Source organism: Anabrus simplex, chromosome 3, assembly GCF_040414725.1.
Source record: "Anabrus simplex isolate iqAnaSimp1 chromosome 3, ASM4041472v1, whole genome shotgun sequence".
In the NCBI taxonomy this organism is placed as follows: domain Eukaryota; kingdom Metazoa; phylum Arthropoda; class Insecta; order Orthoptera; family Tettigoniidae; genus Anabrus; species Anabrus simplex.
Window position 1 is genome coordinate 401,430,239 of NC_090267.1, and position 25,442 is coordinate 401,455,680.

General features: G+C 41.5%; 1 protein-coding gene across 3 annotated transcripts in view; it reads left to right on the forward strand.

The window, feature by feature from the left end:
• Positions 1-13,174: 13,174 nt before the first annotated feature.
• Positions 13,175-25,442, forward strand: part of LOC136866434 (glutamate receptor ionotropic, kainate 2) — a 159,233-nt gene continuing 146,965 nt past the window's right edge. For 2 of the 3 annotated variants that reach the window (XM_067143368.2, XM_067143370.2), the window contains exon 1: positions 13,175-13,311. The gene's annotated coding sequence lies outside the window, so the exon portion shown is untranslated. The remainder of the gene's footprint in view (positions 13,312-25,442) is intronic. The other variant, XM_067143369.2, reaches the window with a different exon arrangement.

The following is a 25,442-nucleotide window of genomic DNA, read 5'->3' on the forward strand; positions in this document are numbered from 1 at the left end:
TCTGTTCTCCAGCTACTCAAAGTCCAACATTGTGTCTTATTCGTTTCCAAGATCGAGGAGCCCTCAGATACCGAAAATCGTCTGTGGCACTTCTGCAGTGAACGACGGAATTTGTCACTTCCGCTACGCAGTACTTGTCCCGAAGAGAATTACTAAAAGGTGTAAGTTTATTTTTTCGAAAGACATGTTGAACAGTGAAATTAAGTGTGGAAAGTGTAAAGGCGACAAACCACCTCTTTTTCTACTATGAGCATTTCTCGAACCTCTGTTAGACAACATTGCTTTGAGCCACTCAAGTAGTAGAGAAAAAGTTTTGAAACTTGATATGAAGCCCCTCAGAAGGAAAGTTTTGAAACTTCAATGACATATCCAAGGCAATGCAGCACCGCTCTATAAATAAAGTACTGTCAATACTCGCAAAAACATTCAGTTCTTTTTATTTAGGATATACTTTGCTTATTGACATATACGGCCATGCGAATACAAGGGGGCAAGACCGCGATCCTAGCGGCTGAATGGTGAACTAGGAAGCAACCCGTTTCCATGAGTGCATTTCAAGGCCTTGTATTATAGCGTAGGCAACGGTATAAACTCATATATGTGTTATAAACTCCTTGAACTTTTTTAGGGTTTCGGACACTTTTATATATTGATGTTCTGTGCTTCTAATATTATCGTTATTCTCTCTGATTATTATTCATGTTTTTACTTTCGTCCCCACGATAGTTGGAATGTTAATTAAACACATTAATACACCATCTCGGTTCTATTATTCAAGTACATAATCATCATCAATAACTACATTGGTGACTCCCGACATGATATTAAAATACGGCGCGGAACACATTTTGTGGTTAGTCAAGTGTGAAAATGATCGATGCCAGCAACGAAACAAATCCACCGCCAACAACAGTATGGAACGAAGCGGGTATTGCTCGCATTTCAGTGAAGATTCCACCCATCTGGAAGAAAAACAGAAAGGTATGGTTTCTTCAAGTTGAAACACAGTTTACTATGTTGGGTATCACTAACAAAACCACGAAATTTAATCATGTTGTTGCGTCATTTGAAGCGGATATTGTAGAATTAATTTCCGACTTTTTATCTCGACCACTATCTACCACTCCGTTCACAGAGCTTAAAGCACGACTAATTCAGGAATTTGAAGAGTCAGAGAATAGGAAGGTGACGAAATTATTAACAGAATTAGAATTAGGTGATAAGAAGCCAACTCAGCTCTTGCGTGAGATGCGAACTTTAGCCGGTACGCAAGTCAAGGACGATTTCTTGAAAACCATATTTATGCAGAGGCTTCCTGTTACCGCACGTTCTATATTAGCTACGAGTAAAGATAATCTGGACACCATAGCCACTATGGCTCACGACCGCAAAAAGATCTTCATTCACCCACGGCTGATGACGAGCAAGTTCGTTTTCGTTCGACACGATGCGGTCAGAACACCTCTTAAATCACCATATGACGGGCCATATCCAGTCCTGTCTCGCAGTGACAAACACTTCGAGGTGGAGATGCCAACAGGGAAACAAACTATTAGCATTGACATATTGAAACCTGCCTTCCTTCTGGCGGACCAATCATCGGACACCAAAGAAGACACATCTGGAGAAACCACTGTGGACATTCCGTCGAGTTCCATTCCAAAGACTGTCAACCTTCAGAAGACAACAGGCAGCACTCAATCGAATACACCCGCACCACGGATCACCAGATCAGGTCGAAGGGTCACCTTCCCTCGAAAATACATGGACGCTATCACTGCGGAGGGAGTGTGTGGCGGCCTCTAGTATCAATATATGTGTATAAACTCATATGTGTTATAAACTCCTTGAACTTTGTTAGGGTTTCGAAGACTTTTATATATTGATGTTCTGTGCTTCTAATATTATCTTTATTCTCTCTGATTATTATTCATGTTTTTACTTTCGTCCCCACGATAGATGGAGTGTTAATTAAACACATTAATACACCGTGTCTGTTCTATTATTCACGTACATAATCATCATCAATAACTACAGTTTGCCTAAATTACAACAACCTGGTATATACAGAGTTCCCTGTAGGTCCCAGGAATTAACCTGGGAGGAGTCCATGTGGCTTTTGTCATCACATGGCTCTGGGCAAATGGGAGTGAAACGCGTCGGTGCTTGTCATCTGCAACTATAACATATTGGGTTCAGCAAGAGAACCTAACTTAGCCTCTTTCACTCCAACTCCAGCATGTAACCTACAAGAGGTGTCCCTGTTAAACCGAGCAACCCAGTGGAAGGTTGGGTAACCAATCCCAGCGGGAAACTGGGTCGGTGAGCCGATCAGTGCTGGTGGCTTCAAGGCTTACAACCTTGATAGTTAAAAACCCGTTACCTTTTAGGTATCCACCATTACGACTCTCGTAATACTCGAAACATGGAGACAAAGAATATTCAGAAATGTACCCCAGGTGGTAAACAATCCACCCCCACACAGTCTGGGGCAAGCAGGTCATCGGATTCTGGGGAACCTGCACCTTCATGCTTCCCACTTCTATCTAATTCTGCTAAACGACAACCAAAGAGAAACATCGAGTACTTTGCTACAATAAATATTAATTCCCTACTGAAGGTAGGTAAGCTCAAACAAACGCTTGACGTGCTGGAAAAGTACAAGGTTATGATAGCAGCGCTACAAGAGACTCGGTTTACCGACGAGGATACAATAGAGTCCGGAGTGTACAGAATCTACAAGGGGAAACCTGGTGAAAGAGTTATCAAGACACTTCCACAATTTGGTACTGGGTTCGCGGTACACCACAAGATGGTTGACCATATTTTAGATTTCACTTCACCTAACGGAAGGACCTCCGCGTTATCCTTCAGGTCTCGTAATAGAGCATACACAATCGTAAATTTCCACTCACCCACGAATGACACAAACCGTTCAAACCTGGAAAATGTAGAACAATGCTGGGCCACCTTAGAAGAAACTCTAGATATGATCCCTTCCCACCATTCCATCATACTCATGGGAGACTTCAATGCACAAGTCGGTAGGGAGTGGAAGTACCGGAAGATAGTAGGCCATTATCCAGCCCATAAGAGAACAAACAGAAATGGAGAACGTCTCATTGAACTCTGTGACAAGTACAACTTAGTCCTGAAATCAACAGCCTTCAAACATCTACCTAGAAAGGCCAAAACATGGAGGAGTCCAAATCCTATGCTTGGTGAATTCCAGTTAGACCATGTTGCTATAGCACGGCAACATCATACAGACATACAGAACGTCAAGGTATTACGAGGAGCCAACATAGATTCTGATCACTACCTTTCACTTGTTAAGATTAATATGCAACCCTTTAGAAAAACACCAACTCTCCAAAGTAGTCGTAAGATACCCAGGTTCAATACTCTGCGGCTGCACGATGAGGATTGTGATTTTCAGGACACCCTCAGGAAGAATACAGAGAAAGAAGGATGGCCTGCCTTACAAAAGGCGTTGCTGGACGCCGCTCAAGAAACTATCCCTGCCTCATCAACCAAAGGCAAACACCCATGGTGGAGTTCAAAGTGTGATGAGGCTATAGAAGAAAGGCGTAAAGCCTGGACTAGGTGGAACCAACATAATACTGAAGCCAATTATGAAGCCTTCCTCATGCAAAGAAAAGCTACAGCTAACACCATCCGCAGTGCCAAGAGAAATTACCTCAGGAGCCTAATGCAAGAGGCTGAAAATAATTTTCAGAGAAACAACTCAAGAGACCTGTACAAAGGACTTAAGAAGCAAACGACCCAGTACACAGCTCCTTCCCTCATCCTCCACGGGCCAGATGGAAAACTTCAACTGAACAATAAAGACTGCACCAAAACTCTTGCAGATTATTTCCGGAAGCTACTAAACGCAGAGGAACCTAAAGAAAAGCTTATTTTCCATGAGCCTTCACACAGGAACCCTGATTCTCAACCACCTACGAGAGAAAAAAAAAAGGACATCATCGCTGGTCTCAAGAACAACAAGGCTTCAGGTGAAGACGGCATAGTTGCCGAGATGTGGAAACATGCAGATGACCAGTCTTTGGAGAGCATCCATCAAATCATAAAGGACATATGGACAACAGAGTCGCTACCCGAAGGATGGACGTCTGCCGTGATTCACCCCCTCCACAAGAAGGGAAGTAAGACAGATCTCAACAATTATAGAGGTATTTCCTTGTTACAAATTACCTACAAGATCCTCTCTGTAGCCCTGCTTAATAGAGTCACCACACAGCTAGACTCACAGTTAGGTGAATACCAAGCTGGTTTCCGTAAGACTAGATCTTGTCCAGAACAGATACACAATCTTAAGACAGTTCTCAATTACAAAAGCCGAGGTGGACATCCCTGGGTGGTGGTCCTAGTAGATTTTCAGGAAGCTTATGACTCTGTGGACAGAGACACCCTTTTCTCCATACTATGGGAACTTGGTCTGGATGGGAAGACCCTACGATTGATTCAAGCCACTCTGAGGAACACGACGTCCAAGGTCAGGTTCAGAGGTGAACTATCTGAAAGCTTTCCAATCAGAACAGGAGTTAGACAGGGTGATGGTCTCTCCTGCATTCTCTTCAACTGTGTCCTGGAAAAGATCATTAGAGAATGGAGAACTATGCTACCACCGGGAGCTGGACTGAAGCTTGGGTACAAGAGAGACAACCTCATTGTCCCGTGCCTATCCTTTGCCGATTACCTCATTCTACTGGCAAACAATATAGAGGAGGCTACCTACAACTTACAGAGTCTTTATTGTGTAGCAGTTAAGACTGGTCTGAAAATCAGCATCCAGAAGACTGAATTTATGACCAATATCAAGGAGGCCCCTTCTACAATTCCTCTCACAGACGCTACCATACGAAAAGTACCTGCGGTTAAGTACTTGGGAGAATGGATCTCTGCGAATCAGAGCGAGAACCCAGCCATAGATGCCAGATGTACCAAGTTTGAAAGGGCTTATCACACGTGTCGTAGTATCTATTCATCTAAGTGCCTCTCCAAGAACCTCAAGCTCAGACACTACAACTCGGTAGTCAAACCATCTGTTCTGTAATCTTCTGAGTGCCTTGTAATGGCTAGGAAGGGCCCACTCAGAAAGCTGGAGTTAAAAGAGAGGAAGATCCTGAGGAGGATATTAGGACCAATCAGAGAGGAAGGAGGCACTTGCAGAATCCGCCATAATAATGAACTGTATGAACACAAGGAGGACATCGTCACGTCTATAAGGAAAAGGCGCCTGATCTTTTATGGACACTTGGCCCGTCTGGATTCCGAAAGACTCACCTAAAGGATATTCACAGTAACAGGGAGAGGCAAGGCTTCTAAGAACAAATGGATCACGACAGTTAAGTCAGATATGGAACAACTAGATATCCCACCGGGACAAACTCATGACCGACTACTGTTCCGTCAAGCCATCCGACACGGAGTTTTCCCAACGTCCCTTACAAGTAAGAAGACTACAGGAACTAAGTGGACCGAGGAGAGAAAGCTGGCTCATAGTCAGCAAATGAAGGAGTATTGGAAGAAGAAGAAAGCAACAACTTTACCCAAGAGTACATACGAGCCCCGTGGTCCTCAGTAGGCCCAAACGACAAAAAAGAAGAAGAAGAGTTCCCTGTACTTGTGGCAAGGTTTATATTGGGCAGACTTCGAGAACGGTGTGTACTCGCATCAAAGAACATACCAGATGTATCAGACTCAACCAACCTGATAAATCAGCTGTTGCTGATCATGCCTTAACACCTGGTCATGATGTCTTGTTCCAAGAAGCGGATGTTCTTGCCCGTATAAAGCAATATCGCCCAAGAATTATTATCAGGGAGGCGGTTGAAATACGTAAACATCCAGATAATTTCAACCACGATACAGGTTACAACCTCAGTGAATCATGGCTACCTATAATCAGAACCATTAGAGAGTAATGCTTTGCTGTTACTATTATTTCATTGTCTCTAGCATTGGGCTAAAATGGCGTCCCCTTTACATCTATGGGCGCCATTTAAAGCTTCCTTCTTGCTTTCTCCTAGCAACCATCAATACGTCGTTTCTCTTCTCTTTTGTCTCCTGATGAAGAAAGGCAAGGTTCCTTTTGAAACGTTGAGTGTGTTTATAATTATTTACACGGCATAAGCCCAAAAATACAACTCATGAATAAATTAATATTATTATAGATGATGCCTACAACATAAGTTTGGGGAATTTGATTATGGATTGGAAAAAGCATATAGGTAAAGGAATTGTGCATACATATTGCCACGCCAGCAGATCCGTGACCAATTTTCTTGAAGCATAATAATATGGGCCAGGGTTTCCTCAATAAGTAGTTGTATTTCATTTTTTTTTTTTTTTTTTGGAATTACACTCCTAACATTCCATTGTAGGATGTTGATCATACACGTCTAGAATGTTTGCTATGTGATCACGTAATTTATAAACTACTTGAGTAAGTTGGGGCTCATTGCCTAGGTGTATTAATAAGACTAATATTCGTTTAATTTCTTTTTGAAGATGGTCCTTTGTACTGTGGAGCAGTTGGGCCTGTGGGACCGACATATCTCTATTATACATATTTTGCGTGGTTTGTGGAAGGTTGAACTGTTGAGTTAGCTGGTGTTGTAGTTGGTTGAGAAGCGAGCCGTTCCACAGAAATATTTTCATTGCGGATTTTGGACATATAACCCCTTTTATCATATGCTGAGGCAGGAGGAGAAGAATGCATAATAACCTGCGTGAATTTCCTTTTTCTGGGGTTTTCAGGAGGAGGAGTAGTATGATCTCTGGATAATGGAGGAAAATGGTTAGGGTTTTGTTCCGGGTAATATGTAGGGAGTGCTACTTTGTCTTTCGCTTCTGCAAATGAAATATGTTCTGTACTCATGACGTTTTTCAATTTTACCTGGTATTTGTGTTCCGGACAATTGGGGGATCCTGTCAAATGCTCCCGTTTACAATATACACATTTTGTGAACTGTTCAGTACATTGATTGGTGGCGTGCTGTTGGGAACATTTGCCACATCTATGAGCTTGTGCTTTACAGTATTTTTCGGTATGCCCATACCTTTGACATTTTCGGCATCTGATAGGCGTAAAAATAAATGCTCGACATCTAAATAAACTTTGTGTAATGATACTTGTTGAGGTAAAATCTGTGCGCGAAAAATTAACTGTGGGTAAATACTCGAATGTGTCGTTTTGAACGACTTTTCGATTGAGTCGTTGTATAGCTTTAATAGGCACTGATGATTCAAGTTGGTGGAGTATTTCGTCAGCTGATAGGTTTTTATCGACACCTCGTATAAGTCCTACACGTAGGACATTCGAAGAGGGGATGACTTTAAGAGGCTCAAGCAACGGGTTTCGTAAGAAGGCATTTGCCTGTGCTGCCGTGTAAAAGGTTACTTGAATACGGTTTCGTCCCTTGCGTTTCAGGGATTTTACATTTAAATCGTTTTCATAGAAACGTCGTCCTAAAGCCATAGGGTGTAATTGGCCTATATTTTTATCAGTGGATGATTCCACAAACACTATATAGGGACCGTAATTGAACTTATTATAATACTCCGGTACATTTGTAGACTGGGCTACAGCACTGAGTTGAGTATTTTGTTGATCGGATGAACGTTCCTTGTTCGGTGGAGTTTGCTCTTGTTGAGTACTCGTAGATAATTGGGTTTGCGTTTGATTAGGAGATTCTAAAGAAGAACTATCTATAGATTCATCGTCCATATGCACTTCAATTTGTTTATCGACAATTAACTGATCACCTGTGAGGGGCAGATGCCCCCCACTGGAGGCGGCCATCGCTCACTTTGCACTCACTATACACACTAATGCACACCAGCAACTGACACGCCGCATACGATATCACTACTACACGACCTTAGTGCCTTACGGCGAGCAAGCAACTGTGCTTCAAAATGTTATGTTGGATAACTCACACAATTTCTCTTATTATTCTTCTTCTTGATATTTGGTTGGGCTTGGTATTTGACTAACACCCAGTACCGATACCTTTGAGAATGAAAACACTTCACAACACTATTAACCACACACAATTTCACAACATGGCTACTAGGTCTCAGATAGTATAATATCCATCACAGAGATTATAATAGCAAATATTTCATATAAAAATTATCACTGTATCAAACCTCCCTGTGTATCAATCCTCTCCTACTTCCCCTCTAGTATTCGCGAACCTTTTCTTGATACCAAGTTCCGATTCAGCACTAGGTTCGCGTACTATATGTGTTCGCTCGAGTTCTTGTGACGGTTCGGTGAGAGCCGAGGATTGAGTCTTCGTAATGCAGACTAACAGTTCAGTAGATTACGTGTAAAATTGATTGTGCAGTGTGGTTATATTTTCAAGCCATGTTATCTCTTGTTTGTGAAGCTAAAAGGATACGTCACCAAATTAGGTTTCAAATACCTACAGCTGATGCCAGTTCCAAGGATTACGTCATAACACAAAGTGTCTAAGGTACTGTTATGTGAACCAGTGAGGGATGAATTGTGATAGTACTTTTATATCACACCCTCGCACTATATGTATAAGTAAGATATATTATTGTCAGTATTCGATTTATTATTATTATTATTATTATTATTATTATTATCAGTATTTCATTTGTATATTTTGTCATTAATCTTTGTAAGCTGGAAGGTAACCATATATGTAGGTATGAGTAATTTGTTTTGCACGAGTGGGAAAACATTGCTTTAATAACTCTGGCAGTCATGTGGCTACCCCAGTGTCTTATGAGATGTATTTGTTGTTGTCGTCGGGAAATTCCATGAGTCATGTATATATCCCAGCCTGAGGAGATGAGCTTGTTGTGGTACTAGGAAAATTTGTATGACTCATGTGATATACCCGAGCGTTTGTTATTGTCTTGAGACCAAGTATGAGTTCAGGGCTTGGCCTTGACTAGAGATCACTCATGATTGGCGGTCAAGAACCAATCCAGACGTATCATCTGAGAGGAAGGGGAATGCCGAAGTCTTTATATACTCCGACATCACAGCGGAAGGGAACTACTACACGTACAACCAGTGACACTGTATGAGAGAACGACAACTGACACACTGTACGAGAAGGAAGTAGTGCTGGATATACGGTATTCAAGTGACACGGCTACAATGGACTGCACTTCAAACGTTCGTGGAAGGTAGTCTCGTTATGTTCGTTGAAAGTGGCTGATCGACAGATGGTGGAGTGCTTGCGCATGAAGTATTGCAGCACTTGTGGCGGCCTGACATTATATGTTGATGAAAGCTATCTCAGACTTTCCATAATTTATGTTCAGGGTCGACAAGCGTGTGTTACTAAAATGTATATATCTTTACAACAAGTGTTAAAGTCTGTGAACACAGTATTACGAGGTACAGTATCTGTGTGATGTTATAAATGCCGATTGTGAGAATTGACAAGCAGTATTGATACAGAGACAGTGACAGCATATGATAAAAGGGGTTATATGTCCAAAATCCGCAATCTACATGTATGTACATTGTTCATCGGACTATCTACAAATGGTAGTTTAGTTCTCACTTTCGTTTTCCCATTGTTTTCATTGTTATTGTTGTAAATATGGAGTCTTCCAGCAATATTTTATGTGTTGTATAATTTTGTGTGTTGATGAGGTGCTCATGCACGGATTTTGTTAAGAATATATTTAGCTATTTTAGAACCAGTGGAGTTATTGGTGAACCTAGGTGCAGTTCCTACCTATTTAGTCGTTTTCAGGAGGTTAGGTAAGGCCTGCAGCAGATGTACCAGTACGCAGCATTATGTACACGCCCTGGGATATAAAGTTTATCATGCTCTATCAAAATTCGAGGGATCCATTCTGGTGAACTCTGGCGCCCATACTACGGACAGTTCGGTTAACTATTTTGTTAAAGTAATTCATTTAAAGTATTCTACGTTTTTGAGCAATGTTATTTATTTACATATTTTTATTTATATTATTTTATTATTATTATTATTTATTTGGTAGTCATCAAAAAGTTACAGAATTTCCTGTACATATTTCAAACGTCCGGTCAAGAGTACTGTATTTTCAAATCCAATGCCTAAAGCTTTATTCCGTTTTAATTTCAGAGTTTTATATTGTAACTTTATTATCGCAGCAAATCTCACATTTCAATTCAAAATTTAAAGAATTTTGTTTAGTATCAAGTACAGTTAATTGCTTAAATTCATGGTAGATCAGGTAACCTCAAATTTTAGTTGGGAAACCAAACGTCAATATCCTTTTCCCAAAACCTATACCGGTATGCTATGCTGTCGAAGTAAGCTTATTACCCTACACCCTAGAGATACTCAAGATTCTCATCGTATTATTGTTACATTCATTTGTAGCTGGCGCCCATCATCAATTAAAGTGTTAGTATGTATTTCCGGTTACTGTGTGAGGAAACCCGAAGGTAAGTACAAAGTGAGACCACATAGTGCGACGATCTAGTATATTATTTCATGCATATTTAATGTGATTAGAATAGTTACAATCAAAAGGTACAGACCCAGCATTTTCCTGGAGTGAAAATGGAAAACCACAGGAAACCATCTTCAGGGGTGCCGACAATGCGGTTCGAACCCACTATCTGCCGGTTGCAAGCTCACAGATGCGCGCCCCTAACCACACGACCAGCTCGCCCGGGGCAGTGGATTGTGATGCCATTAGTATGACTAACCAAAATTCATCCTAACTTACAGTGTTCTGTAATATATGCTGTATACCTGTGGGCTGAACTCTATATAGATATGTACGAGTCATAGCAAGTTAGTTACGCAAATCGGGTCATGTAAGTTACTTAAGGGGTACTCAGCATACGGCATATTACGAAGCTCCCTGGCCGAATTTAGGTAATGGGCTTAAATTTCAGCGTATGATTGTCGTAGCGACCGAAAAATCTAGGAAACAAGAAAAACTTAGTTTTAATTTACGGTGAAAGGAGATAAATCTAGGCCCTATAAACATCCCTGAATTTTTCGTGTTTTTTCTTGGCGTAATGATTTTATAATTTTAATGGGCTGTAGGAAAATTCTAAGATGGATAGTTTCATTTTAAAAGAACGTAAGAATGTCTCCCATTTCGTTTCTTGGAATTACAGCGTCAGTCCTTGCTCGGACAGTGAAAGGCTTGCTGCGGTGCACTGGGGATTAGATCCAGCTATCTTGGGACATCCACGTGAAAGCCAGTTCACACCGGAAAAGTGTTTTGGGTGGTTGATTGTGGTTTACTGTGAGCTAACGTTCCTTCTAACTACCAATACTTAAAGACCTTGTTAATATCTGGTTTTACAAATGAACTTCACGAAATCAAAATCAGATCGTATTTGACTGACGAATATTTCTGTCGGTGCAGTTGAAAATAGCTTCAGCTGAAATAAACCCAAATTTTAGTGAAATAATTGCAAATGTAAAAGGAATAATATTAAAAGTAAAATTGCGTACATTTGTCTACTGTTCACAGTTCATAGGCTATAAAGCGTAATCATAATAAGTATTTGACTAAGAATCAGCAACTCCATTGCATTCATTGTCCGGTTGTGTCTGCATCTACCGATCCGTCCCGAGCCACAGTATCCTACGTGCTGTGGCTTTCCGGGTTGCTTATCAAGTGGTAGGTAGTGTGCCCTTACATGCATTACGTTGTGCTTCGTCGTAAATGAACAAAATTTCGGTGTACTCGGCACACCGAGGAGCTATAGATTGAAACAGAACTCTGCATTCGGGAGACGGTGGGCTGTCCTGAGAATGGTTTTCCAAGTTTTTCTATTGTCCTCACTAAGGCGAATGACGGTACAGAGTTCCGGAATGAAAAGTTTGAGTAATGTAGTAGAAGTAGTAGTAGTAGTACTCGTCGAACGTGCATTCGGCCATACTGTACTGTACCGCATTCCTCGGCGACTAATAATGGCAGGAAAAATTCGAAACGGTAGTAAGTCAGAAGATATCTGACGTCAGGTAATCGTAGTGCAATGAGTTAGTTGTAGTGTCGTGGATGAATCACCTCTCGAACAAGTGAATGGGGAGACTGAAAAACTTGATTCGATCCAATATTCCTTGAACACGGAGACGGTGTATTTCAGGATTTGGGTTCCAATTCAAAACAATCTAAGCCCACTAGATTCCCCCTGTAACCGCTAGATTGTGAAATAGTAATTTTGAGACACCCTATATTTGGAAGATTTTTAATGTGTGTAGTTACAACGTCCAAACAAACAAAAATCCAGGGCACTATAGATCGAACGGGCATTGACTTACCAACTGATCGCTGCTCAGCCCAAAGCCTTTCAGATTACGAGGTAACACGTGGTTGGCATGAGGAATTCTCTCGGCCGATATTGTTGACTTCCTAGACCGGGGCTGTTCTTTCACCATTAGATAGTTCCTCAAATTATTCTCTCGTAGGTTGAATGGACTTCGAAACAATCGAAAGCGGGGTCTCCCGGTAAGAGGCTGCCTCGTTAACCCTAGAACGCTATTGCCCATGAAATAAAGGAATATATACTGTATATTTTTTACAATATGCTTTACGTCTCGCCGATACAGATAGGTCTTATGACGACGATGGGATAGAAAAGGTTTAGGAGTGGGAACGAAGTGACCGTAGCCTTAATTAAGGTACAACCCGCGCATTTGCCTGGCGTGAAATTGGGAAACCACGGGGTTCGAACCCACTATCTCCCGAATGCAAGCTTACAAGCTGCGCGCCCCTAACCGCACGACCAACTAACTTGCTCGGTAAACGACAAAATTGCAAGCTCAGGACCTGAATCCCAATCTTATATGTAAATCCATATTTGTAGACACATAAACGATAAGGGGTCCTTGAAACGTTCTCATCGGTACCATTTCGAGACCCTGAATCAGGAAAATGTCTGGAGCAGATCTTATCTAGTGAGTACACACGTTACGTTATTACTGTATTTCATATTAAATTTGAAAGTTTTGCTTGCCATTGTAACCAGGTTAAATATTTTCTTTTCTTTACTTTTCTTTTGGCAAAGCTTCCCGTGAACTGTCACGTAGGGAACGACCACGCTCTGCACTCGCAGGATAGACGATGGTCGGGACCCAAGGGAAGGAGCATACGAAGACAGAATTAGAAACCCGAACGTCTGCCAAAACTAGTGGACCTACTGAACACAAGCATGTCCGAAGCTACATTTCATAGAGATGTGATACAAAGAGTTCGCGCTGTATGATCACCTGTCGAGTTAAATAAGTAAAGTGTAGCAAACAAGCAAGCTGGGGGAATCTTGACAGTACGGTAAGTTTGTGTAATAGTTGTCAAGTTCTATTTCCCATTAAATCAATCGTGACAATGTAGTATTGTGCAATGGATATGGTTTTATTGAATGGTACAGATGTAGTGAAAAGAAAGACAATCGCTCAAAGGTTGATTGGTTGAAATAAGGAAATTTATATAGTTTGGTGCTCAGTGAAAGCAGGTAAATTATTATTCTGTTGCGTCAAGTTCTGAGGTTTGACTGTGTGTGTTAACTGATACCAGTGTATGTGCCATGTACTAGGAAGAATGTGATCGCAGTGGCGCAGCCAGTGGTAGTGGTGGTGGTTATTGTTTAAAGAGAAAGTAGGCCATAACTGGGCAATCATCCTCTGGCGCAGCGAGATACATTGGATGTACACTAAGAGATTCAGTGTTTCCATTCGTCTCCTAAACCTATGTTTTACCTTTATTAAGGCCACGGCCGCTTCCTTCTAACTCCTAGGCCTTTCCTATCCCATCGTCGCCGTAAGACCTATCTGTGTCGGTGCGACGTAAAGCCACTAGCAAAAAAAAAAAAAAAAACCTATGTTTCGCACATGTTTATATAACCCACGGGCGTAGCCAAGGTGTGGCGGGAGGGGGGTGTACTGGGGTTTAGACCCCACCCACCCATGGACATTTTACAAAAATAAAATAAACAGAAACTGACAATAAACAATAAACATTCAGCGATATAATTGTAGAGCCAACAAATCTGCTGACTTTATTTTCTAGGAAGCCTCGAAAGTTGATTTTAGATTGTAAACTTTTTTTTTTTTTTTTTTTGCTAGGGGCTTTACGTCGCACCGACACAGATAAGTCTTCTGGCGACGATGCGATAGGAAAGGCCTAGGAGTTGGAAGGAAGCGGCCGTGGCCTTGATTAAGGTACAGCCCCAGCATTTGCCTGGTGTGAAAATGGGAAACCACGGAAAACCATTTTCAGGGCTACCGATAGTGGGATTCGAACCTACTATCTCCCGGATGCAAGCTCACAGCCGCGCGCCTCTACGCGCACGGCCAACTCGCCCGGTGAGATTGTAAACTGAACATACCATTCCCTGTACAACTGTTGGCGATGTCCGTATTGTTCTTGATCTGTGTTTTAATATAAGATATTGTAGTATACTGCATTCTGAATATCAACATCATTCACTTGTTGTTATAACAAGTCTTGCATGCGCGAACCGGCAGACGCACAACATTTTCATTGTGTTCTATGCTCATTTTGTAACTATAACCATAACCCCTTGGCCCCATCGGCCGATTCTAGGTACGCTACTGATATAATCCACACTATTTCGTTTGAATAATAATAATAATAATAATAATAATAATAATAATAATAATAATAATAATAATAATAATAATAATAATAATAATGCTAGGGCTGTACCTTAATTAAGGTCACGGCCGCTTCTATTCCTTAGGCCTTTCCTATCCCTTCGTCGCCACAAGACCTATCTGTGTCGGTGCGACGTAAAGCAAATTGTAAAATAATATTTTTGTAACAGACTTTAGCTCTTCTATGTAAAGTCTTGCAAGCGCCTCCATACTTTCCTAAATGTAGTAGGCTAAACACTGTGGCCTCTTTGTTTCTACTTTTTTTCTCGAAATGCTTGAAAACAAATTCTAACTATTGTCTCTTAAGCCTTCCTCTGCTTCTCTTACCCTTAAAAATTGAGTCTATTAGTCTTAACTACTTTGTTTAATATGACTCAACCATTAGAATCAATTAAGACGTACAGGTTTATCTAATGGATTCTACTTATTTTTTTGCTAGTTGCTTTACGTCGCACCGACACAGATAGGTCTTATGGCGACGATGGGACAGGAGAGGGTTAGGAATGGGAGGGAAGCGACCTTGGCCTTAATTAAGGTACAGCCCTAGCATTTGCCTGGTGAGAAAATGGGAAACCACGGAAAACCATTTTCAGGGCTGGCGACAGTGGGGTTCGAACCTACTATCTCCCGAATACTGGACACTGGCCGCACTTAAGCGACTGCAGCTATCGAGCTCGGTACTAATGGGTTCATGCCAAGGGTACTGTACCCTTTATTTGTTTTGTTACTAATCTTCTTCTTCCTAGGATTTTATTTAATGTCGACACTTCATGCGGATTAAGCCCAGTTTTACGGCCGGATGCTTTTTCTGACGCCAACCCTACGTAGAGAGTTGCATTCACGATTGCGTGCTTCTGTGGTGGTTAGTAATGTGATGTGTTGTGTGTAAATGGCGATATGTATAAAGACGAATACTAATTCCTAGAGGAATTAACCAGAGTACTGTACATACATACGGTACCATACGCGTGTTTATAAATTATTTGATAGAAACTGAAGATGTTCTTGGAGAGCGAAACATGTTATTAATGTGTTCATTTACAGGAATGTAAATGTCATAGTGTTCTAAATGTTATATTTCGTGCTTCGACATGCTGAAAAACTTAAAGGTTAACTAAGTCTAGAATGATGAATAACGGCTTCCTTCTAAATAAAAAAAAATCTTCGCATGTTTCTTCCGAAACATCACTATGTTCTTCGAAATGCTGATTTTCGTCCTAGGCTGTACTCACCCTGTTCTTTTTAAGTTCTAGTACAATACATCGCAAGTTTTCGACGATCTCTGCTATTTCAGTCAAGCGAATCAAACAGACCTCTACTCAACTGAATCCTACTCTGCAATTTTATGTCATTCAGTAAGTGATTTGTGAAACGTCAAATCATGTAAAAAAAAAAAAGCAATAAGGGTCAGAGGTAGCAACAGATATTAAGCACGCTTCGTACTCTAAACTACTATAAATTAAACTATGAAATCATTCTTGTACTAGTTGCATAATCATATAATTCTCACTTGCACGAAATGTGTATAGTCTACTAAGTGCCACAGTCTAAAATACGACAATTAAGCTCCTTTTCCCGCCGCTTTTACCACTTCCTGGTGGGGTCACGAATGCGTGATCTGTGTAGCACATGTAGATTTGGCGCAAACTCTACGTGGAGGCATGTTTTCAACATTACGTGTTCTTGCTTTCGTTGATAGTGTGATGTGTTGTGTGTAAATGAGCAGGTGTGTATTAAGACGAACCAGAGGAATTACCCTGACGCGGTAAAATATCCGGCCCGATCAGGAATCGAAATCAGGACCTCTGACCCGAAGGCTGCTACATTCACAGTTCAGTCAAGAAACAGAACCGAACAATCCATTAACATTTAAAAAATATGTTACAGCATGGTAGGCCTACCATAGTGCGATCTCTAAAATTATGACGCAGACGCAGACTCAGGAAACGAGGATACCAAAATATAATTTCGTCCCCAAGGTCTCCTACCTTGACATGGTTGGGAGTGCTTGCTGTCTCAATGATTGCGAGAGCGATGTCTGAAGGGAGAGGGGCCAGCGCCAGACTAAATGACAGATTGAAGAGCACAGGTGAAGAAGTCCGACCAGCAATAATTAAGAGCACAAGTGAAAGGTAATAATATCAAGACGTACAGGTAGCAGGAATCAGCGCCGCCAGTATTAACAATGCAGGGACTTTAATATCGTCAACAGCATTTGCTGCCATTGTCAGGATGAGTTGAATGGCCAATGGAAACTGCGATGAAGGCGAAGATTTAAACTCCATGTACCCACTCCATCACACTAGGGTACAGTAGGCTAACCGTTTCACTAATTAAAGAAACGTCCGAAAAGGATAATCGGACAGACCATTTGTTGTTAACTTTAGGCATGAAACTTCTTGCACCGCTTTTCTCACACATTGATGGGTCTACGGACGCGCACAGTGAGGCACATGTGCTTGGCTCTTCTTTACGGTCAGATGTCCTTCCTGACACCATTCCTATGTGGAGGGATGTATTTACTGTTGCGTGTTTCTGTGGTGGTTTGTAGTGTGGTATGTTGTGTGTACAAGATGGTGTTGAGACGAACATGAACACCCAGCCCCCAGCCAGATGTAATAACCATACGCAGTTAAAATTATCGGCCCGGCCGGGGATCGGACCCAGGGCCTTTTGAACTGAAGGCCAATACGCTGATCATTCAGCCAAGCAGCAGGAAAAAGTACCTCGTTAGTATGAAGATTTTAAAACTTTCATAATTTTTTCGAAACTACATGGAGTTTGATTCAAGGAAAGGAAGAAATTATTATTATTATTATTATTATTATTATTATTATTATTATTATTATTATTATTATTATTATTATTATTATTATTATTATTATTGTACCAGAGGTACACCTTCCCTGGCTACTTAAACTGCGCGCCTTCTCTAAGGCTATCTACTGTATGCCAACAGACATGAACTTTTAAACTCCCAAATATTTTCCTTCTTCGATGGTGAGATGACTCTGCCATCTACTTCGTATTTACTCATGATACCTGCTGGATTAAAAAACGAACTAATGGACAGAGTAATGCTTATTCTGGGAGTTAGAATACCTTTTTTTAAAGGATTTTATTATGTACCAAAGTTGTCAACACTTCAGCTCGTTCCTTCTTTATTGTAATCTACCTGTCATTTGCTTGTAAATATGTTCTGTAGCCAATCAAACCGGGGGATGTGTATGAAATTCGGCCTACCAGCATAGCGTAGTTCAATTTAATCTGGAACTTTTCCTTACGGAACTATATAAACAGGGCTTTTTAGGGCCGTCTTGTCTGAATTGCTCCAGTGCTTGAGAGGGCGACTTGACGGAGGGGCAGGGAGGCAGGGGGCGGCCTGATTGAAGAAGATCCAGCGATACAGGGTAGTGGCAAAATTTACCTAAACATGTGATAGTGCTTGCGGGTAGTTTTCAGCCGTTTCTTAATGTAATTTTGTATCTGGTGTTTTAAATGTAGGACCTTCTGCAAAGACTTCGGACTCTAATTCTATTCCCTACTGGGAAATATGTAATTTAAGGGAGCGCGAGTGGTGACCCTCAGTCGTCTCCTCTTCAACTTTTGAATTGGGTGACTAAAGTTTTCCAGCCTCTAAATTTTGAAAATCTTCTCTCGGCTTTAAATGTTCCTCCTTTATCACACTTTTTAGTATTGGATTAGCCTCTGTGTCATTGGGCCTTAAGCCCGCATAGGTTCTTATTCTTCCATAAAGTCATGGGCCGATGACCTAGATGTTAGGCCCCTTTAAACAACAAGCATCAACATCATCATCATCTTCATCTTCTTCCAGAAATGTCTATGAGGAGTGCTGGTGTTTCGCCTCCTTGCCTTTTGTTAATGACCTGCTATGTGTAACCTTTTCTTTTTATCCTTAAGGCCTTGTAGTATGGGTGATTATGCCCCTGCGTATCCTTAATTATTCTTAGAGTAACTGTGTCTTCGTTTTGTTTCCGTTTGGGAACAGTGATTAATATATATATTGCTATTTGCTTTACGTCGCACCGACATAGATATGTCTTATGGCGACGATGGAACAGGAAAGGCCTAGGAATGGGAAGGAAGCGGCCGTGGTATTAATTAAGGTACAGCCCCAGCATTTGCCTGGTGTGAAAATGGGAAACCACGGAAAACCATCTTCAGGGCTGCCGACAGTGGGGTTCGAATCCACTATCTCCCGATTACTGGATACTGGCCGCACTTCAGCGACTGCAGCTATCAAGTGGAGTAATTGATAAGCCCATCATGGGGCAACCGTGTATGAACAATTTGAAGAGGGGTCACACGATGGGTTGCCTAATGTAATTTAAGTGTGTCAAAAGAAACTGATTGCCTCTTCGAGGCTAGACTCTTATATTTTGGAGCTGAAACTCCTATGAAGCGTACTTGCTCGGAGCAAACCTTGCTCTTTCACAACATTGTACCTGTCAGGAGCAATTCTGCTCTACCGAGCTCGATAGTTGCAGTCGCTTAAGTGCGGCCAGTATCCAGTATTCGGGAGATAGTAGGTTCGAATCCCACTGTCGGCAGCCCTGAAAATGGTTTTCCGTGGTTTCCCATTTTCACACCAGGCAAATGCTGGGGCTGTACCTTAATTAAGGCCACGGCCGCTTCCTTCCCACTCCTAGCCTTTCCTTGTCCCATCGTCGCCATAAGACCTATCTGTGTCGGTGCGACGTAAAGCAAATAGCAACTCTGCTCTTTCATATGTAATTTTATTACTAGGTATTTAGCCGAAGTTTTTTTTTTTTTTTTTTTTTGTACCTGATTTAGGACTTCTGAGTCCAAAAGGGCATTGTTAGAGCTGACGAGCTCGTTGTTAACCTTTTCAATTGTTCTTTGTTATTAAATTTTCTACATCTCAGTTTTAAGAAAAGAAGGAAATAAGATGTCCAGATTTGTTATACTCCAATTTGCTCTAAGTAATCTCCTGTCCAGCCATTCTACCCAGGCACTTCTTAATACTCTGTGAACGACGGAAACCCTGGAACATTTATTTATTTATTTATTTATTTATTTATTTATTTATTTATTTATTTTCTTTTTGTACAAGTACAATCCATTTGGAGAAAGGGCTAGCCGACATACAGTACACGGAATTGCCTCCATCCCCACATACTATATGTTTACATTAACTCTACTGAATAATTACAGGTGTATAGACAATTTTAAATTATCATATTTACACTCCAAACAATATAGGTACTCTTAGAATAATAATTATCATATTTTATGCTATATACATTAAAAGTAACAAGACCAAGTCATTCGTACCCCTCATTCATACCCCTGTATACCGTACACACACTTCCGAGATCATATTCTCTCATATCCACTCCCACACGCGCAACATGCACATTCACCCACATTGAAGGCCAAATTCAGCATCGGCAGAGCATAAAACACACTTCAATCTGAATAGCACCTAGCGAGTTGGCTGTGCGGTTAGGGTCGCATAACTGTGAACATGTATTCGGGAGATGGTAGGTGGGTTCGAATCCTACCATCGGCAACGCTGGAGAGAGTTTTCCGGGCTTTCCATTTTCACACCAAGTAAATGAGCTGTAGCCTACTCTAATTAAGGCAAGGCCATCCTTGCGTCACCAAAAACCTTCAACGTGTTTGTGCGATGTTAAACCACTAGCAAAAAGAAAAAAAAAAAAAAAAAAAGCAAAAAAAAAAAAACAATAAAAATAAATCTGAATAGGCCCATATGTCTTCAAAAACAGGTAAAGTAAATGAACTTGTGTCCTTGTACCGAGGTGATGCAGCTCTTTTCAGGCACATCCTCAATGAAGGTGAGCTGCATGTACCGTTTTACCCACATCACATACTAGCTCTCCTACAATCTTAAATCTCTGGCGGTACCGTGAATCGAAGCCGAGCCTCAGAGGACGGCAGCTAATAGCGCTAACCAATACACTACGGAGGCAGACTGCAAGCAGGTTAAAATAAGAGGGGAAAGAAAATGGATCGATGGATGAAGGGCAAAGGATGCAACTCGAACGAGGAGTTATAAGGTTACGAAGAGTTTAGGTTTTGTGAAAAATAAGCGGGAAAAAGAGTAGAGTTCATTAACTATGCCAAAACAGTTGCCAATACAGAAGAAGAACTTTTTTTTTTTTAGATCATTGACAAGGGATCTTTGAAAGTGATGAGATATTTGTTGAAATTTAACGTTATCTCTCAACGTTGAGTAGAATGATGAAGCCCAAGGTGCAGTAATATTGAATCTCTGCCGCGATCGAACCCTCTATATTTGGGAAATACAACAACTAACCGACTGTGCAGTTGAAGTCAACAGGAAAGTTATCAGTAGGAAGGAAGTACTGTGGTGTAGTGGTCAGTGTGATTAGCAGCCACTCCCGGAGGTCCGGGTTTGATTCCCGACTATGCAACGAAATTTGAAAAGTGGTACGAGGGCTGGAACGGGGTCCACTCAGCCTCGGGAGGTCAACTGAGTAAAGGTGGGTTCGATTCCCACCTTAGCCAGCCTCGAAGTGGTTTTCCGTGGTTTCCTACTTCTCCAGTCAAATGCCGGGATGGTATGTAACTTAAGTCCACGGCCGCTTCCTTCCCTCCTCCTTGTCTATCTCTTCCGATATTTCCATACCCGCCCCCCACAAGCAGGTGAGGCCGCCTGGGCGAGGTACTGGTCCTCGAGTTCTCCCCAGTTGTATCCCCCCCGACCCAAAGTCTCACGCTCCACGACATTGCTCTCGAGGCGGTAGAGAGAGGACCCCTCACCGAGTTCGAGTGAAAAACCAACCCTGAAAGGTAAACGGATGAAGAAAGAAAGAAAGAAAGAAAGAAAGAAAGTAATTCGGTGATATCTCCGTCCACGGTGCAACTTCGATTTGAGAACGAAAAGTTGAGTGGCTTCGTGTAGTCATGCAATTCGAAAAGTTGCACGTGCCACTCGAATTCTGCGTAACTTCCAAGTTGCGTGCAATGTCAAAAGTGGCATCGTGTACACAGTGGAAGGGAGGAACTTGTTGTTTGAGAGGTTCACACTCGGGATACGTACCTGTATATTCTTTATTGTAAATGGAATATTACCATGACAATAAAGTAACATTTATATACCTTTAAGTAGTCTTCTTTCAACACTCTGTAAATAGCATCACAAACTTCAGGTATTACATGTGAAATAGCGTATGTCGGTATCCGGTATAGATACATCAGTGACTGATAACTGTCACCTGTAACTAAACAAAATGTAGGAAATTACAATAAGCTAAAATAAATGATTCCTTATGTGTACTGTATAAAATCCAAAGGCTATTTTTTTAAACGGCTTAGGCCTACCTGTTGCTAAATATCTCAATGTCAACACAAAGCGCTCCGTTGGTGATAGTGATTACTCATTAGCGTGTCTTTCTTTTGTATCAACAGCGCTACTCTTCTCAGCGGATATTCAAAATCAGTCACTGATATTCGCAGGAAAATCTTGTAGAAGACTTGGTCTCCCATGTACAATTCCTGTAGCAAGTTATTAACAACTCCGCAATGTTCACGACCTAAAATCCATTCCCTCAACCCAACATTTCCGTTTCGCCCTTTCTCGTCTGTATTTTCGTCGCCGTAATAAAATTAGCGATAAGTAAGCCGCCGTAACACCTCGCCAGAAGACATGCTTGCTACTATCAACACTCACATCCGCTAGAACAGCTCCGAGAAAACTTGCGCCACTTAAGTAGCGTGGTGTAAACACTAGGTGCAACATTTCTTTGGGCGCGCAAGTTTTCGTATTGCGCAACAAGAAAAAAAGGCAAACTTGCATGCTGTGTGTAAACAGTGCGTGCTATTTTTCTTGCGCAACACAAAAGTGGCATGCAAGTTTTGTTGCAACGTGGACGAGTACTTTTAGTTTAGCCATATTCCAAGGTGAATGGAGAATGGGAGATGCTGAGCTGTCACAGCCACTGCAATCGTCAGGCATGTAAACAATGACCCACACCGACGTCAAGTTCTAGATATCACCATAGACGGTTGACTAGTGTAAGTTTCGTCGTGGTTGAAATATCTTGACATTTCTGAATCAGAGTTTAATTTTTACAGTATAAAACTGAGCCTCCGTGGCTCAGGTGGCTCTCACCGCTGGGTTCCGTGGTTCAAATTCCGGGTCACTTCATGTGAGATTTGTGCTGGACAAAGCGGAGGCGGGACAGGTTTTTCTCCGGGTACTCCGATTTTCTCTGTCCTATTTCATTCCAGCAACACTCTCCAATATCATTTCATTTAATCTGTCATTCATTAATCATTGCCCCAGAGGAGTGCGACAGGCTTCGGCAGCCGACACAATTTCTATCCTCGCCGCTAGAAGGGGGCTTCATTCATTCCATTCCTGACCTGGTCGAATGACTGGAAACAGGCTGTGGATTTTCATTTTCACGGTATAAAACGGTATGCATACCTAGTGAAGAAGTAGCCAGGATGTGTCGAGATACTACTGTTGAAACTGGTGTATTCGTAGTTCGAGGAGAACATTTTTAAGAACTTGGAACTTTGATTGAAAACTGCATACAAACTGGAACCTAGATAAAATTTGCATTTCAATACTATCTACGCAGTTTAACTATCATTTAAAGTACTTTATATTACAGTAGTATATTACACGTTGTCAACGGTACTGCTACTAGCTGGTTTTAATACCTAATTCCAGAGGAAAACGAAATTATGATTTTAGAGCTTCAATTGTCGCTCCGTCTTCGGCATAGCTAAACTAGAAAGTATTCCTCCAGACTGCATATAAACGAATGTCGTAGTACGCGTTTTCAACCCAACTTCCAGATAAATGTACTATCTGCTGCATAAATTGAAACCGCACATTTATCTGGCTGTCCTATAATACGGGTAGTACAGGCCTTTAGTGAATTATTTGTTAAAGGAGTCTTAATAGCCGAGAGGCCTTATCACTAGCCGCTCACCAACGTGGCTACGGTTCGAGTTCTGACCAATTAATGTGAAATTTTGGAAATGAAAGGTCACATTCCTGTGATTCGGATTCTAGGTAAAACCGAAGATCTCGTTGGCATGACTGTGACCAAATTATTTTTTTTCAAAAATATGCATATATTTTTAAATAACGGAAGATAAGGAAAACACACTCCTCAATTTATACTTTTTTTCGGTTTCTAAGTATTGGGCACTTCGAGCTACAGTACAGTTACGTGCTCATGTGACTGCCAGCCCTCTGAATGTCCACGTCGGTATTTCCTGGAAAGGGTGAGCAAATCAGACCGCGGAACTCCCAGGCGGTCTGAGGGCTTGCGCGGCCTCTCTTCGTACTGTGCTTTCGGCTGGTGTCCGCGTGGGTTTACTGGAATGTGAAACTCGAAGATTCCTATTCCGGGCACTCCTCGAAGATACCAGAACTCATCACCAGGCTTACAAAAACAAACCCGCTGCTAACAGACTCTTCTCATTGTGGAGGAGTTAAGGTACTCGTCCACGATGCAACAAAACTTGCATGCCACTTTTGTGTTGCGCAAGAAAAATGGCATGCACTGTTTACACACAGCACGCTAGTTTGCCTTTCTTCTTGTTGCACAACACGAAAACTTGCGCGCCCAAGGAAATGTTGCACCGAGTGTTTACACCACGCTATTTAAGTGGCGCAAGTTTTCTCGCATGCAACTTTCCTAGTCAGCTGTTCTAGCGCATGTGAGTGTTGATAGTAGCAAGCATGTCTTCTGGCGAGGTGTTATCGGCGGCATGCTTATCGCTAATTTTATTATGGCGACGAAAATAAAGACGAGAAAGAGCGAAACGGAAATGTTGGATGAGGAAACGGATTTTAGGTCGTGAACATTGTGGTGTTGTTAATAACTTGCTACAGGAATTGCACATGGGAGACCAAGTCTTCTGCAAGAATATCCTGCGAAAGTCAGCGACTGATTTTGAATATCTGCTGAGAAGAGCAGCGCGCTTGATACAAAAGAAAGACACGCTAATGAGAAAATGAATATCACCAACGAAACGCCTTGTGTTGACATTGAGATATTTAGCAACAGGTAAGCCGATTTTTAAAAAATATGGATTTTATACAGTACACATAAGGAATCATTTCTTTTAGCTTATTGTAATTTCCTACATTTTGTTTTGTTACAGGTGACAGTTATCAGTCATTGATACCGACATGCTCTATTTCACGTGTAATATCTGAAGTTTGTGATGCTATTTACATCGTGATGAACGCTCTCTGCCGTTTTTGTTTATTTCTGTAGTCCGTTGCCGAAACCTTCCATAAACATTCTTGTGTTTCAACTAAATATATCAGCTTTCTCGTCATCTCCCTCGTTCATTTCGTGTTCTGAGAAATTGTAACCTGTAAATGAACTTACGTAAATTTTGCAATAAGATGGGTATCTATTTTGAGGCATGTTATATTTCATTTACAACAAAGGATATACAGGTACGTACTTACGTTAATTTATTCCCGAGTGTGAACCTCTCAAACATCAGTATGATGTCACAGCAGACGGCCACGTGAGAAAGCTGCGCCACAAAAATGATCTAAACTTTTCACGCCACTTTCAGATTGCGCAACTTCCCCTCTTCTGCTGTGTACACGATGCCACTTTTGACTTTGCACGCAACTTGGAAGTTGCGCAGAATTCGAGTGGCGCGTGCAACTTTTCGAATTGCATGACTGTTTACACGAAGCCACTCAACTTTTCTTGCTCAAATCGAAGTTGCATGCAATTTTTGTTGCATCGTGGACGAGTAGCTTTAGAGTCTGTG